Raw genomic sequence first — 6,027 nt, forward strand, 5'->3', positions numbered from 1 at the left:
GGCAAAGGTAGAGGTAATTGAAAAATTACCACCACCTGCCAATGTTAAGGCAATCAGAAGCTTTCTGGGGCATGCAGGGTTCTACAGAAGGTTTATAAAGGATTTTTCAAAAATTGCAAAACCTCTGAGTAACCTGCTAGCTGCTGACACACCATTTGTGTTTGACACACAATGTCTGTAGGCATTTGAGACCCTGAAAGCTAAGTTGGTCACAGCACCAGTCATCTCTGCACCAGACTGGACATTGCCATTTGAACTAATGTGTGATGCCAGTGACCATGCCATTGGTGCAGTGTTGGAACAGAGGTATAACAAGCTTCTGCACGTCATTTACTATGCCAGCCGTGTTCTAAATGACGCACAGAAGAACTACACAACAACAGAAAAAGAGTTACTTGCAGTGGTTTATGCCATTGACAAGTTTAGATCCTATCTAGTGGGATCCAAAGTGGTTGTGTACACTGACCATGCTGCTCTTAAATATCTACTCACAAAGCAGGATTCAAAACCCAGGCTCATCAGATGGGTGTTGCTTCTGCAAGAGTTTGATATAGAAATAAGAGACAGAAAAGGGACAGAGAACCAAGTAGCAGATCATCTGTCCCGAATAGAACCAGTAGCTGGGGCGTCCCTCCCTTCTACTGAGATCTCAGAGACTTTCCCAGATGAGCAACTATTTGCCATTCAGGAAGCTCCATGGTTTGCAGATATTGCAAATTTTAAAGCTGTGAGGTTCATACCCAAGGAGTACAGTTACATGCAGAGAAAGAAATTAATTTCAGATGCCAAGTACTACCTCTGGGATGAACCATATCTCTTTAAGAGATGTGCTGACGGAGTGATCCACAGGTGTGTACCCAGAGAAGAAGCACAAAGGATCCTATGGCACTGCCATGGATCACAGTATGGAGGACATTTTGGAAGTGAGCGAACAGCCACTAAAGTCCTCCAATGTGGCTTCTACTGGCCTACTCTCTATAAAGATTCCCGAGAGTTTGTGCGTAACTGTGACAGTTGCCAAAGAGCTGGTAACCTGCCTCATGGATATGCCATGCCTCAACAAGGGATATTAGAGATAGAACTGTTTGATGTATGGGGAATTGACTTCATGGGGCCATTCCCACCATCATACTCAAACACTTACATTCTGGTGGCAGTGGACTATGTGTCTAAGTGGGTAGAAGCGATTGCTACACCCACCAATGATACTAAGACCGTACTGAAATTCCTCCAAAAAAACATTTTCAGCAGATTTGGCGTTCCCAGAGTGCTAATCAGTGATGGGGGCACTCATTTCTGCAATAAACAGCTACACCTTGCTATGGTTAGATATGGAATTAGCCACAAGGTGGCAACTCCGTATCATCCACAGACAAATGGGCAAGCTGAGGTCTCTAACAGAGAGCTAAAGAGAATCCTGGAACGGACTGTGATGGCCCGAAGAAAGGATTGGGCAAAGAGCTTGGATGATGCTCTGTGGGCATACAGAACAGCATTCAAGACTCCTATAGGAACCTCTCCATACCAATTGGTGTATGGGAAGGCTTGTCATTTGCCTGTGGAACTGGAACATAAAGCCTACTGGGCAACCAGATTCCTAAACATGGATGCACAGTTAGCTGGTGAAAAAAGACTGCTCCAGCTAAATGAGCTAGAGGAGTTCAGACTCAATGCCTTTGAAAATGCAAAAATCTATAAGGAAAAGGCAAAGAAATGGCATGACAAGAAGTTGTCAACCAGAGTCTTTGAGCCAGGACAAAAAGTTCTGCTCTTCAACTCTAGGCTCAGACTGTTTCCAGGAAAACTCAAATCCCGTTGGAGGGGTCCGTATGTGATTACAGGAGTGTCACCATATGGATATGTTGAGCTTCAGGATATTGATTCTGACAAGAAGTTCATTGTTAATGGACAGAGAATCAAGCATTATCTTGAAGGAAATTTTGAGCAGGAATGCTCAAAACTGAGACTTGAGTGATTCTCAGTGAAAGTCCAGCTAAAGACAGTAAAGAAGCGCTTGCTGGGAGGCAACCCAGTCATTAGTAGGTTGTATGATTGGTTCTTACAGAGGCAAATATCAAAAATGAAGGAATTCACAGAGTTACAGAAGGATTCAGCTCAAAAAGCAGAGAAAATGAGCTTACTGGCGAAAAAACGCCAGTAAGGTGCATTTTGGGCGTTAAACGCCAGAATGGGTACCATTCTGGGCGTTTAACGCCAGGAATGGTGCCATTTTAGGCGTTAAACGCCAGAATGGGCACCATTCTGGGCGTTTAACGCCAGGTGTGCAGCATCCTGGGCGTTCAGAAAAATGCCCAGTGAGGAAGGTTTTCTGGCGTTTAACGCTAGCCAGGGTACCTGGCTGGGCGTTAAACGCCCAAAAGGGGTGCCAAGTGGGCGTTAAACGCCAGAATGGGTGCCATTCTGGGCGTTTAACGCCAGAAAGGTGGGGGACCACATTTTTGTTTTAAACTCAAATTTTTTCAAAATTTCCTCTTTTTACCCATACTCTTCCACATAAATGCACTTCAACCCTTCATCATCCACTTTCAAATCTTCACAAATCAAAACCATTCTTCAAATCTATTTCAAAATAATCCCAAATCTTCTTCAAAAAATCACCCTTTTCTCAATTTCTTTCCATATCTTTTCAAATTTCCTTTCAAATTTCTCTTTTGTTTTCGAAATTCTCCTCCCCCCACTCTATAAATGAACGTTCCTCACCCCTCCTTCCTCACACCATTCGAATTTCCTCTTCCTCTCTATCTCTTCTCTTCTTTCTTTTCTTTTTGCTTGAGGACAAGCAAAACCTCTAAGTTTGGTGTGCTTTTCCGTGATCACTAAGCCAAGAATCATCAAGATCATGGCTCCCAAGGGAAAACAAACCAACTCAAGAGGAAACAAAGAGACTAATCCAAAGAATCTTTGGAATCAAGAGAAGTTCTTAACCAAAGAACATGAAGACCATTATCACAAAATAATGGGTCTGAGGTCAGTGATCCCGGAAGTTAAATTTGATCTGAAAGAAGATGAATATCCGGAGATCCAAGAGCAAATTCGAAACAGAGGATGGGAAGTTCTAACCAATCCTGAAATAAAGGTTGGAAGGAACATGGTTCAGGAATTCTACTCAAATCTGTGGTTAACAGATAAGCAGAGAATGACTGGAACTGCTTACCATACCTACAGAACCATGGTCAGAGGGAAAGTTATGTACTTCCATCTGGACAAAATAAGAGAAATCTTCAAACTACCTCAACTGCAAGATGATCCTGATTCCTTCAATAGGAGGATGGTGAGAGTAGATAAAGGGTTGGATCAAGTTCTAGAGGACATATGCCTCCCTGGGACTAAGTGGATAACCAATTCAAAGGGTGTCCCAAACCAACTCAAGAGGGGAGACCTCAAGCCAATTGCAAGAGGTTGGCTAGACTTTATTGGGCGTTCCATATTGCCTACTAGCAACCATTCTGAGGTCACCATCAAGAGAGCAGTGATGATTCATTGCATTATGCTTGGAAAAGAAGTGGAGGTTCATCATGTGATTGCCTGTGAGATCTACACCATTGCAAATAAGAATTCCACTGAGGCCAAACTGGCTTACCCAAGCTTGATTTCCTTGCTCTGTAAAGAGGCTGGGGTGAAGATGGGAGTAGATGAGTTCATACCCATTGAACACCCAATCACCAAGAAGTCAATGGAAGGACAAGTGCAAGACAACTCTATCAAGAGGAGGGCGCAGGAATTCCTCCCTGAGTTCCCAAGAATTGACTACTGGACCAGCCTAGAAGCATCTATTAACAAGCTGCAAGAGACTATGGAGCAACTGAAGGAAGAACAGCAGAATCAGAACTGCATGCTCTGCAAATTGCTGAAAGAACAAGAGAAGCAGGGGCGTGAAATCCAAGAGTTGAAACGCCAAAAGTTCTCCTCTCAAGCTGAGGGAGCATCCACTTCTCAAAATCAAGGTTGTTGAGTCCTAACTCTGTGAAAACCTCTATCATTAAGAGCCTATGTTTGCGTTTTTTTTTCTTTTCTTTGTTTTGTTTTTATTTTTCGTTTTTTTTAGTTTCATTTTATATCTATTTTTTAGTCTTATTTTAATTCATAATTAATAAAATTGAAATTTTATGCCTTAAAGATATGAATGTCCTATGAATCCATCACCTCTCTTAAATGAAAAATGCTTTAATCACAAAAGAACAAGAAGTACAGGATTTCGAAATTTATCATTGAAACTAGTTGAATTAGTTTGATGTGGTGACAATACTTTTTGTTTTCTGAATGAATGCTTGAACAGTGCATATGTCTCTTGAATTTGTTGTTTTGAGAATGTTAAAATTGTTGGCTCTTGAAAGAATGAGGAGAAAAAGAACTGTTATTGAGGATCTAAAAATCATTAGAGTGATTCTTGAAGCAAGAAAAAGCAATCAAAAAAAAAAGAAATTTTCGAAAAAAAAAAAGAGAAAGAAAGAAAGAAAAAGAAAAAGAAAAGAAATAAAGTTGTGATCCAAGGCAACAAGAGTGTGCTTAAGAACCTTGGACACCTCTAATTGGGGACTTTAGCAAAGCTGAGTCACAATCTGAAAAGGTTCACCCAATTATGTGTCTGTGGCATGAATGTATCCGGTGGTAATACTGGAAGACAGAGTGCTTTGGGCCACAGCCAAGACTCATACACTAGCTATGTTCAAGAATCATTATGCTCAACTAAGAGAATCAATAACACTATCTGAGTTCTGAATTCTTATAGATGCCAATCATTCTGATCTTCAAGGGATAGAGTGAGATGCCAAAACTGTTCGGAGGCAAAAAGCTACTAGTCCCGCTCATCTAGTTGGAGCTATGTTTCCTTGATATTTTGGAGTCTATAGTATATTCTCTTCTTTTTATCCTATTTTGATTTTCAGTTGCTTGGGGACAAGCAACAATTTAAGTTTGGTGTTGTGATGAGCGGATAATTTGTATGCTTTTTGGCATTGTTTTTAGTATGTTTTTAGTATAATCTAGTTAGTTTTTAGTATATTTTTATTAGTTTTTAGCTAAAATTCACTTTTCTGGACTTTACTATGAGTTTGTGTGTTTTTCTGTGATTTCAGGTATTTTCTGGCTGAAATTGAGGGTCCTGAGCAAAAATCTGATTCCGAGACCAAAAAGGACTGCAGATGCTGTTGGATTCTGACCTCCCTGCACTCGAAGCGGATTTTCTGGAGCTACAGAAGCCCAATTAGCGCGCTCTCAACGGCGTTGGAAAGTAGACATCCTGGGCTTTCCAGTAATATATAATAGTCCATACTTTGCCCAAGATTTGATGGCCCAAACCGGCGCTCAAAGTCACCTACAGAAATTCCAGCGTTAAACGCCGGAACTGGCATAAAATTTGGAGTTAAACGCCCAAACTGGCATGAGAACTGGCGTTTAACTCCAGAAAAGGTCTCTACACGAAATTCCTTCATTGCTCAGCCCAAGCACACACCAAGTGGGCCCGGAAGTGGATTTTTCTGTCATTTACTCATTTCTGTAAACCTTAGGACACTAGTTTACTATTAATAGGATCTTTTGAAATTGTATCAGGACCTTTTGATGACCTTATGACCTCATGACATTTTACACCCTTATTTGTGTACTTTCCACAGCATGAGTCTCTAAACCCCATGGTTGGGGGTGAGGAGCTCTGCTGTGTCTTGATGGATTAATGCAATTACTACTGTTTCTCATTCAATCATGCTTGCTTCCATTCTAAGATAATACTTGTTCTTAATCCGGATGAATGTGATGATCCGTGACAATCATCATCATTCTCAACTATGAACATGTGACTGACAACCACCTCTGTTCTACCTTAGATTAAGTAGTTATCTCTTGGATTCTTTAACCGGAATCTTCGTGGTATAAGCTAGAACTGATGGCAGCATTCAAGAGAATCCGGAAGGTCTAAACCTTGTCTGTGGTATTCTGAGTAGGATTCAATGATTGAATGACTGTGACGTGCTTCAATCTCCTGAAGGCGGGGCGTTAGTGACAGACGCA

Source organism: Arachis hypogaea, chromosome 10, assembly GCF_003086295.3.
Source record: "Arachis hypogaea cultivar Tifrunner chromosome 10, arahy.Tifrunner.gnm2.J5K5, whole genome shotgun sequence".
In the NCBI taxonomy this organism is placed as follows: Eukaryota; Viridiplantae; Streptophyta; class Magnoliopsida; order Fabales; family Fabaceae; genus Arachis; species Arachis hypogaea.